Below are 13,761 nucleotides of genomic sequence, written 5' to 3'. Positions count from 1 at the left end.
CTAATGAGGTGATCTCGTTAATCAAATGACAACTTATGTCTATGGCTAGGAAACATAACCATCTTTGATTAACGAGCTGGTCAAGTAGAGGCATACTAGTGACACTCTGTTTGTCTATATATTCACACATGTATTATGTTTCCGGTTAATACAATTCTAGCATGAATAATAAACATTTATCATGATATAAGGAAATAAATAATACTTTATTATTGCCTCTAGGGCATATTTCCTTCAGGTAGTCCTGGCCATGGGCAGCCCGGCCCAGCCCGATGCTGCTCCTGGGCCGGACCCAGGCCTCGGTTTTGAGCCCAAAGACTAGGACAGGCCGGGCCCAGACCCGTTTGTTTTTGCCTTTTACTGAAGAGGCCCGGCCCGAGGCCCGATGTTTTTTTGCAATGGCAGGCCGGGCTTGGGCCTGAAAAGTAGGCCCGGCGACCGGGCCGGGCCGGGCTCGGGCCTGAGTTTTCTACCTCGGGCTTGGTCAGGCCCGGCCCGAAGCCCGGCCCGGTGGATGGCCGGTATAGCGCCAGGATTCGTGCAAATGTATCCGATGGAGGATAGGGGGGTCGCTGCAAAATATGTCATAGCTAAAGTCGCCAGCTAACGTTTCCCTATCTAAAACGTGATTTCGGTTGGGAAGGAGAACGGGGCGTGGAGTGGTCGATCGTGCGGAGAAGGAAAATTATGATTACATTCTAATCTGGCAAGTTATTGTTTGGTTAATTTCAAAAAAAAGTTATTGTTTGATTGAGAAGGATCAATTGAGATATTAGGGATCGGTTGAAAAGGAAGTCAGGCTCATGATGATGGGAAGTTAGTAAAAAGATCAACGTTAGGGGGCGGAAAAGTCGATATGAAAACCGGAATGGAAGGTGGGATTCGATTGGCAAAAGAATCGGGTGGGACGAGGAGCCCCACCTGAAATCAAGGGGTAGAGATTAGATACTTTATGATTTGTGAATGCCACGTGTCATCCATCAGGGCGGGTCTCACCTGCTAACCGTGAGACCTGGTCTCGTATAATTTTTTTCTGATGAGGAGCCCGTCGCACGATAATAATCCAATCCCGCTCCCCGCGAGTCTCCCATCGATACGCTTCTCGGCCGCCGCCACAGCGCCACCCCCAGCTCCCACTACGCCGCTCCCTCCACCGGCGCCACATCTCCTCCATCCGCTGGTCGTCGCGCCGTACCCCGCACGCTGCCGCCCACGCCTCCTCACTCCTTCGTCGGCCCTTCTGCACCGATTGTGCCGGACAATGTCGTCGCCGCTTCGTCGAGGGACCACGCCCCGATTTGTCGGCGAGCAATATTGGATGATTAGCGGCGGCTACCAACACCATGGCGCAGTCAGGGCAGCTCTCGGGCAACAGTGGATCGGGCTCGGTTAGAAACTTTTAATTTACTTGGATGTGCTTCATGCTCGGGCAGTATAATAGTCTAAACTGCATTGTGTAACAAGTTCCACCTGCGTGCACAGGTAAGTGGTTCCGGTATCTTTCCATACTGCTTCTGATTTGCTGGTCATATTTGCTGTCAGTTTGATTGCTGCTATCTACTGTATGTGCTCATTGTTTGGTGCATGGAGTCATCGAAGAGATATTTGCTCTCTGTATGCCAATAAATTTCAAAGCAGATGATAAAATGTGATTTGCTTCTCGATTTGTACTGTATCTGAGATCTCATTTATGACTAGAATATTACTTCATGGTAATTTTAAAGTTAGATGTACCATAGTAAGCCAATCAAAATCTGCACCATATGTAATCTGATGCTTTCTTACTAGCTCATCCTTAATGAATAGGCAGTTTCCAATAGGATTATCTTTGTTGTACAAACTCACTTGTATTTTCCATGTTATTTGCAGGGTATCTTCAAGGTTCATGCTCTGAATATAAATAAGATTGACCAAGACAGCGAATTGATTGTAAAGAACGCGGAGAAATTGGCTTCTGTTGCTTATCTTAAAGTAAGCAGTATTAGTCAGGCCCTGATGTGTGACAATATTGAAAGGTTTTGGTCCTTCTTTGGGAGCCTTGGCCTTCTGTTTATGTTTGTGTTTGCTATTGGTGATATGAATTTAAGCAAATACCCCATAGCATTTTCACTGAGTTTGGATAAAAGTGTATATAAGTATTATTTATACTTTTTTTGTCATCATAATATCATCTTTTTATGCACTTTATTATTTGTATTTATCATAATATGTATTTTCCATATGCTTAATTAATGAGAGCATTTTTATTGGTTCCTGGTGTGAATCAACAAATTTGGATAAAAATGTCTATTTATTTATAAACATATTTAAGTTTGTTTCTGCATATTAATATTAGCTTGAAATTTGAATAAGAAATATAGTTTCTTATCACGTACTTTTAACTTTTATGCATTTGTACGTATACCGACTACTAATGGTACTCTTGATCATGTCAAATACGAATACTAATGGTGCACGCCTTATTCACTGAAAATGAAGTGAGTACAGCTTATGTAGGTTGGTCAGAAGTGAGGACTTCTCATATAGTTGAGGAAAGTGATGTGCAATCAGTGGAAAAGATTAGGATGGGTATTCCAGCGATTCTGTGCATTAGTCTCTATAGATTTTGGTGGCCTATAAAGCAGTGGTATCAGTTACTAAAAAAAATCTTGATTTACTATTTTACAGTATTATGTTCCACTATAATGTTGCTGATGATAGATTAGTAGTACTAGTACAACATATTCTTATAAGATATATCCCACCACTCGTTTGACTTCCAATATTTAAAACCTCCAATTAAATCATACTACTTCCCATTATAGCTTTGTCTCTGTTTAGAGTTCAGTAGCAGTGTATTCTCAATTAGAATATGTATGGCCCTGTAGCAACATCACGAGCACTTACCTAGGAAAACTAGAGTATTTATTGAGGCCAAACACATCAAAGTTTTTAAACTATAGTTTCTACTAACAAATACTACAGTATTCTTCAGAAACTTCAAATACGGTGCTGCCAAACACACTTTAAATATGTGCATGTGAATGCAACGACAAAATAAATCATAAAATTTCTTGCCTGGACATCTATACCAATATAAAAAGACTCAAAGGGGCAGATCCAATTAATCTCGGCCACCAAATCATGTCAATCCAACGACCTAGACTGCTTGAATGTCAAGCGCTCAACACGTTTAGCATGTAGTTAATTTCATACAAAAAATAGTATTAATCACATAATAACACACAAATAATATCTTACTTAATATCCGCATGCACTTAATATACTTCCAAATTAACGTGCATTGCACATACACATTTACTAGTACTATGAAAATACTTTGTTATAGAAATTACAAGCTTTTTTTGGTCATTAGAGGTGAGATCTACTACTGTTGGTCATGGATTTGGGTGGGGCTGCGGCAACAGTTGAGAGAGAAGCTGTTGGTCACTAGGCGTCAAGCCCTCAACAACGAGTAGTAAAGCTGATCGGTTAAAAATGGCTTTTATCTTTGAAACCGGTTTTCTGATTAAATCTTTACTACATGCTGTACTGGTTGTCATCGCAAACTACTAAATGCATGTTAAAAATTCCCCCCCTTGGAGAGGCCCACCCTAAAGTAATATCCTAGCTAGGTAACCTGCTCCTTGCCAGAATGGCCCCTTGTAGTTACCGCGTATTGCCGGTTTTAAGGACAAAAATATGAATGTGGCGTTCATTGTGAGAAAATGCCTATGGTCATATAGCACTGACCAACTGCCACCGTGTCCAGAAAATTCACTCTCATCAAAGTTTTTTTAAGCTGGCAATTATAATTATGGGATAATCCTGAATTAATTTAGGCCACTGGATTATTTATTATTTAGAGAAAAGTAATCAGATTGTTTAGGACAATTACAATTTCATCAGATTATTTGGAGAAAGAGATAGCACCATTTTTAGGAAACAATTGCCATATTCTTTTTACACAACTACCATATTATTAGAAAAATAATCAGCTAACAGATTATTAGAACGGAGTTACCAGATTTAGATTATTAGAAAGGAGTTACCAGATTTTGTAGGGAACTAACAACTTTTATTGATCTTGCAGATTATTTAAAAATGAGGCGCGTCCCTCGTTAGAATTCCTGTTTATTTTAAGTTACATTTTTTTTGCTAAATCTTGTCGTGCCTTCTTTTTGCAGCACTATATGGATTAGAAGCTCTCGACCATTCCTGATCGAGATTAGCCTTTGGATGATCCAAAACACCATCCAGGATGATGGGCGAGTACATCCCTGTTGCTTCAATCTTGCAGTTCGTAAGCCTGCTTGCGCCGAAGTAGAGAGGAATGCAAGCACTGGCTTTCTTGGAAGCAGGCACTTTTCCATGCTCAAGCATGAGCCCTAAGGCAGTCTTGGATGTAACAAGAAAACCGCACCACGACGCTGGTTGGCCATGTCATAGGCCTTTTCCGTAATCCGACGCGTTCAACTCTACAATTGTAAGCGATTCTCATTCTTAAAATTAGTTTGTTTATTATGTTAGCCATGAACATGTGTCTACCCATATCTATTGACAAGAGCAGGACTATGCTGATTCATACGTCCATCAACCCATAACAAACCGAGGAAGCCCTATTGCTGAAGCAAAATTTTAGCAATGTGTTGCAAGCGAGGAACCCTGGTTGGAGTGCCCAATTCATGGATTGGCCAGAAGACAACATTTTAATTACAGACCCATGGTAATGTTTTAAATTGTTCGTGTACATTAGATGCACATCGATATAGCTTTTAACATGTGGAGTTTTTTTGTCACAACATAGACCCTGGATTCAAATTCCTACAGAAAATGGACCATCAGTATGGTACTCTCAGGCATGACATGTTTAGAACTGACGTAAGTATATCTATAGTGAGTTTTGGTGTGCCATATATTTGCTAAATATATGTACTGAGTTCGGCAGAGTCATCTCATATTACTGGTATGAGAGCATTGCACATGCTCCATCGAATAACTATTTATTAGTAATTTCGAACTACAATCGCCTAATGTAAGGACTCTTTTTTTTGTACCTCTAGAAATATTTTAGTTGTGATCTGAAAATTTGTATCCTTTATCAAGCACAAGATCAATGGGTACAACTTTTAGAAGTACATTTGTTTAGTGTTACCTAAGAGATGTTTTTGGTTCATAAGATATTGCTTTTTCTTGACTATTTAACTTAGTTTCTGAATGGGCACTTTTCTCTTCAAATAAAACATATCATTTTACTTATTTGATTAATGTTTATTTAGTTGTATAAACAAAGCACTCGTGTTGTTGATTGTTATAGGTGACATACTAATTGGAACCTTAGTCATAGTCATGGTTGGAACTTCTTTTCTTAGGATTTTCTTTGATTGACATATTATTTGTCGGGGTTGATTATTGATTATATCTGTGTAATGTGTAACTTATCATGTTCCTAACAACACCCTCCGTCCCAAAATTCTTCTCTTAGATTTGTCTAGATACGGATGTATCTAATACTAAAACGTAACTAGATACATCCGTATTTAGACAAATCTAAGACAAGAATTTTGGGACAGAGGGAGTATTATTCAATGCAAACAGTTGTTCAAGAGGAACCTGTCTGGAACTTTGGCACCATCTGCAGTCCTTTCTCCCAGTTGAAAACACTGTAAGTATTATTACACTAATGTGTGAAGTTACTGTTTTCCTTTAGTTCTTGTGCAATACTTAAATATTAAGACTTGCTACACTTCACACTTATTAATGGACAAATTCATAAAGGACAGAGCCACTTCATAGAAGCTCCCACACAAGGTGGGGTCTGGGGAGGGGTTATAGGAACCTAGTCTTAGCCCTGCAAAGTGCAATGCAGAGAGGCTGGTTCGAACCTAGGACCTCTTGGCACAAGTGGGAAGGACTTCACCACTGCGTCAGACCTGCCCTCATCAATGGACAAATTCATAGTGTTGTAAAAGCAATTTGATTGAAAGGCTTAAATTCTCATACACTATGGAAAGATTAATAAAGATAGTAACGAGTTAGTTTGTAAAAACTTGATCCTGTCACGGTGCTAATTGCTTGTCTCTTGCTTATAGTAGTTGCTATGCTTAACAATTCTTATTTTCATTAAAGGGATTTTATGTGGAACAATTTAACATGCAACATCCCTTAAGAGAAAGGAAGCATCACTACACTCAAATCTGTGTAAGTGCTTTTCGTTGACTTACGCCTTCGATATGCACAGAAATCAATGGAACCTTCCAACATAAAGAATAAAGAATTTGGATGTTCCTAATCTAATAATTATTACACCTTTAGAGAAGAGAAATATCCAGAGATGTTCATACCTAGAGGAACTCTCTTTACTTCTTGATGTTCCTTGAATACTTCAGGTGCTCCTCGCCATTTTTACCTCCAGAACTAACCATGCTAGATAGTATGTTATCTGTGATGGACGAGGGGGGAGGAGGTCGAGGGAAGAAGGGATGATAGAGGAGGTTCACATATATAGGAGGGGTAGTTAGATCTTATGTTCTCGTATGGAGCAGTTCTCTTTCCTTTTCCCTCAATGTACATTTCTGTAGTGAAAGATATGAACATGATCAGTAGTATTTTACCCAACATGAAAATAGAAGCGAAAGATATGAACATGATCAGGGGCGGAGCCCAATGGGCCTCTTAGGGGAGGTTTCCAATGGGCGTACCATGATGCACATGCATCAGTGTCAAAAATCCTTTTTAGTGGTGTGTATTATCTCTCTGAACCTTGTTCATCACCCAGGGCCATGCTTTGTGCATCAGGGTGGCATAGAACAGCCCACTCTCGGCATATTTTCTTCTTTGATGTTTTGGTGTGTGACTGTGTAGGAACTAGTAGAGACCCCGCGCATTGCGGCGGGAATATGTAGAAACAACTATAATGCGCACCAAAAATCTTAAGGGAAAGTAAAAATATTTAGGTTAGGGATCACAACATTATTAGGATCTCAAATGCATGTCATGTTAACCGATTTTGTATGCTTCGGGAGTACAGAACATAATACTTTTCAATTTTAGCGAGTAGAAACTACCAACTACCTAAGCACCAGTAATAATAGCATGCATGGAACACACAGATCAGATGCTACAGTTCTTTCATAGCAGTTGTGTTCATCTCACTAACTAATGGGATGTAAGGTATTATCATAGTGATGCTTCAGAGGGTGTAGCATTGCAAGATTGTTCTGTAATATGAGAAACTTCTGTGAAAAATATATTATTGGTCATCATAAGAACTAAAGTGGTGATTTGAGAGCTATCAAGAGGCAAAAGTATTTATATTAATTCACTCGCAATTTTACTGAAAGGCGTATAAAAGTGCTCCAACAGATTTTGGCGTCGAACTAATTGTGTTACTGGTTAATTTTCTGATTAAGCTGCAAAATGAAAATTACAGTTTTGAAGAAAAATACCAAACATATATAATCTTGATTATAAACCTGTAGAAACATCTGGCAAATAACATAGCATGGCAAAAGAAAAATTCAGTCAAGTGTGAGTGTATTACAATGAAGCATACAAAATCGGTTAATGTATAGTTACCTCATCGCAAATAAAGTTACAATTGCCAATCTGCTAGTTGCAAGTCAATTAGGAAGATACAAAGATAATCCACTGTGAAAGTCCAAGGAACTATTTAAAGAACCGAAACTGAATTATGGCATGCACCCAGAATAAGGAATCGCTATATTTTTCATTGCATAAAAATACATGCATGAGCAGATGAGCAGAAAGGAAAGAAAACCTGACCTGTTTAAATGAAGCATAAAATCAGTTCCCAGGTTAATAATATTGCATTAGCATTCCCGTAAGGTGCAGAACAAAGTATCCAAGAAGAAGAAAAGATCAACTTACAGTCTTGATCTAGCAAAACACCAAAATTGGCTCGTTCAATCTGGGTAAGTATAAAACACATGGGTAGATGTCAGGTAGATATTAGATGGCATCGAGTAATATTATTGCATCAGAGTGTACTCTTACCTGAGTAGATCCGTGCATCTGCCTGTGAGGGAAAGAAGCTCCTGTACGGAGTGAGGCAAGCAGAGTTGGCCTCTATGGAATCGCCAGAGGTAGCCAGAGGGAACGACACCGTTTGATCTTGGTGGAACTATGGAAGAGGAAGAGCGCGTGGTTGTGGAAGTGGGCGGAGGGCCCTCAGGAATAAATGTACGGGGAAGGGAGAAGGCACTGGGATAGGTGAAGAGGCATAGGGCAATCAAGAGAAATTCTTCCGTGGAGAAGAGGGGCTGGTCAGGGAGAGATAATTGTCGATAGATTGGCTGCTGTTTGGAATTGAAACGCTGATGTGGCATCCTACTGACATGGACAATGCGCATGTTGAGATAATTGGTAGTAGTGGGGATCAACTTCTTAATAATGTAAGATATGGCCCATGATATGGACATGGGAATGGCTGAACATGGATTAGTTAATACCGATTAGATAGGAACACTATCGATTTTTCCTTACCCTAAACACCAGAGAAGATGGATCCCATCAATTTGTGCTCTGCTCTACCAAAAGTCCTCAAGCCAACATAATCTATTTTGTTGTGGTTCGCTTCATAATTGAATACTTCTCCATCACAATTGCTTTAATATTTCTACTTAAAAAAACAATTGATTTAAATTTGTACAAGCACATATGGAGTTTTGAACAAGTTGAAATACGAATTAACTATATGGCTATTTTTACATTTTTCCAAACATCTAACAAACTCATAGGCTACATATGATGACTAAGTTAATATGGATGTTGTAATTATCTAGTTGATGTAGCATGTGTTCATGTGTCAATGTAGGCACATCACAGAAAAAAAATAGAACATTACCATTATGTACTCTCATTGTAGTGGTAAGAAAAAAACTTTTTCATTAATGGACCTTGCCAAATGCGCAATTTTGGTTTGACATAACAAAATTTGGGATTTCAAACACAAGTAAAATCCAATTTTTTTAATAGTTTCTAAACTTACTACTCCTAAATCCTAATTAAAATATGTTTTCTTTTAAATTTGGTGGCAGCCAAGAGTTGATAATTAATGGAATTTGTTGTGCCCAAAGGTAAAACCAGAGAGTATTAGAAACATCATCGACATGAAAGCAAACTTTGGATCATGTGCGAACATGGAGAGAGGAAGATCGATGAGACCTTGAAGAATCATGTGGTTGACATTTCAACTTCGGATAGAAGGTATGTGCTCAAAAACCATCATCTGTTGGGTTAATGCTCCCTCGTTAGTTTGGCTAGCATGGTTCAAGTTTGATTAGAAGTTAAAGTACATGCTCTTTTACATTCAATCTTCCGTAGCTGGTATCTGTGATGATTTCCGACAATAAAAATGCATGTATAAATGGAGTTATACGATATGAGGAGGTATCAGATGCAAGCCACGATCCACCTGAAAACCTCACAGACTGGGTCCAGTCTACTCCCTCCATCCTTAAAAGAGTGTACTTCCAACTTTGTTGGAAAGTCAAACTTTTTTATGTTTGACCATATTTATACAATAATAGACCAACATTTATGCCATCAAATTAGTAGCATTAGATTCATAATAAAATATATTTTCGTCGTATACCTATTTGGTTTCACAAACATTGATATATTTTTACACAAACTCGGTCAAACTTTGAGATAGTTTGACCCTCCAACAAAGTTGGAAGTACACTCTTTCAAGGACGGAGGGAGTACACCGACAAGCCGCCGGTCTATGTGAACCACGTGAAACATGCACGGTCCTCCAACAAGCCTCCGGTTCACCTGGACCAGTGAAGCGGTTCGGTCTACGCCAACAAGTTGTGGTTCAGTGGGGTTTCAGTCATGGTACTCGGGTTGCGCATCTAGGACGTTTGTATGCAAAATATTTTTAAAAGTACACCACTACAAGTTTTTATGCATAGGCACTATATATCATAGTTTTCATCAGGCCAGCTAGATGCCTTTTCCCTTCTATTCTACTACCATGCTATTGAGTCCTCTCTATTTTGTGTCTGTTGCATGGCCCCATACCGTGGCGACCCCTGGTACCTTTTTTTTGAAATAAACGAAATTTTATTCATTAGCAATAACCAATACATCGTTTGTGAGAATTGTTACAATTTCACTAATAGGCTCCTCAAACCAAACCGAAGTCGAAAAAAATCTAGCTAATCTAACAAGTTCATGTGCTACTTTATTTGCCTCTCTATTACAATGTTTGAATTTAGTCATGATAAAATCACAAGCATAGTGATAGCAGTCATCGAAGATTGCCGCCACCGCTCCCGCTGACTGTCCTCCGTCTTGCATTGTCTCAACCACCTCCAGATTGTCAGAGTTGATAATTAGGCGATTACATCCCGCCCTTTGCGCTAAATTTAGGCCAAATTTGAGAGCTAAGGCCTCCACCATGAGAACGTCCGCACAGTAGTCTATCCTTCCATTCCCTCCTGCAATAAACCTACCTTTGTCGTCTCTCAATACTGCCCCCATCGTACCCTCCAGCAAGTCATGGTCAAAAGAGGCGTCAACATTGAGTTTCACAAAGCCCCTAGGAGGACATTGCCAACCCCCTTTTTTATGGACGCATTTGAAGATGATGCATGTACAAAATTATATGTAAGAGCTATGATCCCCATTGAGATCTGAGTCGCATTTTGAGTGAATTTCTTATGCACTAATTTCCTTCTTTCCCACCATAGATACCAAGCAGAGATAGCTACCATTTCTCGAACATTTTTGTACCCCATAATGCGCAGATCTTGATCTGGAAGGAGTAATAAGTATTCCAGTATTGCCTCCCCAGCACGATCAATCTCACAAGCTCTCTCAATAATCATATCCAACCCTAGCCTTTTCCAAACCTCCTTTGCTTTTCTACATAGGAAAAGCAAGTGCTTTGTATCTTCTACACCCTGGGAGCATGTAGGACACAAGGGTGAGACTTTCATGTGTGTATTAGTGAGTGTTGCCCGACATGGAAGAGTACCATGTAGTGTCCGCCATAAAAATATTTTGACTTTAGCCGGACAAGATAACTTCCATATCTGACACTATATAGGGTTATGTGTGCTCCGTCCCATCCCGTTGGAATATTTTAGTTTGCTCCCATACTGATAGTTCCACTCCACAGAGTAAGCAGACCGTACCGAAAACAGACCATTTTTCGTATAACTCCAGGCAATAAAATCGGTCATATTATGTTGCGAAATTGGGATTGAAAGAATCCGTTGTGCGTCAATGGTCCACATAGTTTGTCTAATCAGGTCCTCATCCCAATCATTGGAGACCGGGTCAATCAAATCTACAACTTTTGATAATAAATGCCCCCTCCTAGGGGTCACAATCTTCCTAGTGGCACAATTTGGGATCCAGGCATCTTCCCAAACATTGATGTTATGTCCATCTCCCACTCGCCAAATATAACCTCGCTTGAGAGTAGTGATGCTTGCCATAATGCTTTGCCAGGTGAAGGAAGCACCATGCTTTGGCTTGGAGTTCAGCAAATCACCATTAGGATAGTACTTTGCCCTTAGAATAGCAGCACACAAGGAGTCAGGATTATCAAGGAGACGCCATGCCTGTTTTGCAAGCAGAGCCAGGTTGAAACAGTGGATATCACGGAATCCCATTCCTCCTTGGTTTTTTGGTACACACATTTTCCACCAGGCCATCCAGTGCATTCTCTTCTGGTTCTCCTCGTCTCCCCACCAGAAATGCGCCATCGCGTCAATGATTCCTTTACAAATTTTTTAGGAATTTTAAAGACCAACAATGCATAGGTAGGTATGGCTTGGATCACCGCCTTTAATAGGATCTCCTTCCCCCCGGCAGATAGTAATTTTTCCTTCCAACCACTAATTTTCTTAACAATACGTTCAATCAGAAAACTAAAGCAGTCTGTTTTATCAACACCCACATTTGCTGGTAAGCCCAAATATTTATCAGTGAGAGCCTCCGTCATTATATTTAGCGTTGTACACAATTGTTCTCTGATCTCTACTTTTGTATTAGGGCTGAAGAAAATACTAGATTTTTCAACGCTTACCAGTTGTCCTGACGCTGCACAATATAAATCTAGTACTGATTTCAGGTTTTCCGCATTATGTTGGTTGGCTTTCATTAAGATCAATGAGTCATCCGCAAAGAGAAGATTTGTGACCGGTGGGGCGTCTCTACAGACTTTTACTCCTGATATGTTTCCATTCTTCTCAGCATGCACAAGCAAGGCATTCAATTCTTATGTGCACAGCAAAAAAAGGTATGGTGATAGCGGGTCCCCCTGTCTCAACCCTCTCGTAGTCTTAAATCTCTCACTTTCCTCTTCATTGATCTTTACTTTGTATTCTACGGTTGAGACGCATTGCATAATCAAGTTAACCCACTCACGACGAAAGCCCAGTTTCAACATAATCTCCTTCAAAAAAGTCCACTCAACTCTATCGTAGGCTTTATGCATATCAAGTTTTATAGCACACAAGCCCTCTCTACCCTCTCTTTTGTTCTTTATTGTGTGAAAACATTCATAGGCCACTAAAATATTATCCGTTATCAATCTACCCGGTACAAATGCACTCTGTGTTGGGCTAATAATTTCTGGTAAAAAAACCTTCAATCGAGAAGCCACCATTTTTGCAACTATTTTATATAGCACATTACATAAGCCGATCAGCCTAAATTGAGTTACCTTCTCTGGTGTATTAATTTTAGGAATCATCACGATCGCCGTATCATTCCAACCCTCCGGTATAGTGCATGTGTTGATTGCTGTCAGAACATCCTCCCAGCATGGGCCAAAACCTTTTATAGAAGATAGCATGGAGTCCATCTGGCCCTGGAGCTTTCAAGTCCCCAATATCAAATAAAGCCTTGCGAACATCTTCCGCGGTATAAGGGGCAAGTAGAACATCATTCATTTCGTTTGACACTCTCCTTTGAACAAGTGATAAAACATCTTGATTCGGGTGTTGAACTTCCGATGTAAAAAGCTTTGTAAAATATCCAGTAATGTGATTCGTCAATTCCTTATCTGTTAACCAGTTTCCAGACTCGTCTAATAGTTTCTTTATATTATTTCTTTTTTTCCTGGCTGTGGCAGCATTATGAAAGAACGACGTATTACGATCCCCATGCGTCAACCAATTTGCTCGTCCTCTCTGTAACCAAAATATTTTCAATTACCATTATAATTTTCTTCTGACGGCATCGAGATTCCGTATTCAATGGGCCATGCCTTAGTTTCTCCAACTCTTTTTTTTAATTTTCTAATTCTCACCTTTGGTCCCTTTAGCGTTTCCCGGTCCCAAGTATGTAGATCGGCATGCACTGCTCTCGTACGGTCAGCAAGTGAGGGTCCAATACCTGCTAGCTTTGCTTTCTCCCAAGATGCCTTAACGATTTCAGTGACCGTCTCTTCCTTCAACCATCTCGCCTCAAATTGTTTAACACGCCCCTCTTGGCGTTTAAAGATTTTTTTCATCCCAATACTCCATATCCAGTACGATTGGCGACCCCTAGTACCTAGTCTGCCATTTTGATGGAAATCCAAGGCCATAGTATTTCTAGTAGGGACGACAGTGAATGAAGGAGAGCGCGACATTTTTCTAATATAATTAGGGCTCACAACCATGGCAGGCAAAATATAGAAGACAAAATACATAGATAAAGACACAATAAGCAAACAATATTGTAGCAAATACATAGTTTATTGAGGCCAAAAACCACAAAGTACTTAAAACTTCATACATAGAAGACAAAATGTTATAT

At 39.8% G+C, this 13,761-nt stretch overlaps 1 long non-coding RNA gene across 3 annotated transcripts; it reads left to right on the top strand.

Moving 5' to 3' along the window:
• Positions 1 to 1,083: 1,083 nt before the first annotated feature.
• On the top strand, positions 1,084 to 12,990 carry LOC123077605 (uncharacterized). 3 transcript variants are annotated; one of them, XR_006436731.1, is made up of 8 exons: positions 1,084 to 1,482; positions 1,870 to 1,971; positions 4,167 to 4,465; positions 4,550 to 4,705; positions 4,787 to 5,644; positions 9,078 to 9,207; positions 12,089 to 12,256; positions 12,706 to 12,990. It is a non-coding gene; the product is annotated as an uncharacterized lncRNA (long non-coding RNA). The 3 variants fall into 3 exon arrangements; XR_006436730.1 differs by having other exon boundaries at positions 4,167 to 4,705; XR_006436732.1 differs by having other exon boundaries at positions 4,167 to 4,705; positions 9,039 to 9,207.
• The last annotated feature ends 771 nt before the right edge of the window (positions 12,991 to 13,761 follow it).

This window comes from Triticum aestivum, chromosome 3D (genome assembly GCF_018294505.1).
Source record: "Triticum aestivum cultivar Chinese Spring chromosome 3D, IWGSC CS RefSeq v2.1, whole genome shotgun sequence".
NCBI lineage: Eukaryota > Viridiplantae > Streptophyta > Magnoliopsida > Poales > Poaceae > Triticum > Triticum aestivum.
The sequence above is the reverse complement of the archived record's forward strand: the minus strand, read 5'-3'. Positions and strand labels throughout refer to the sequence as shown.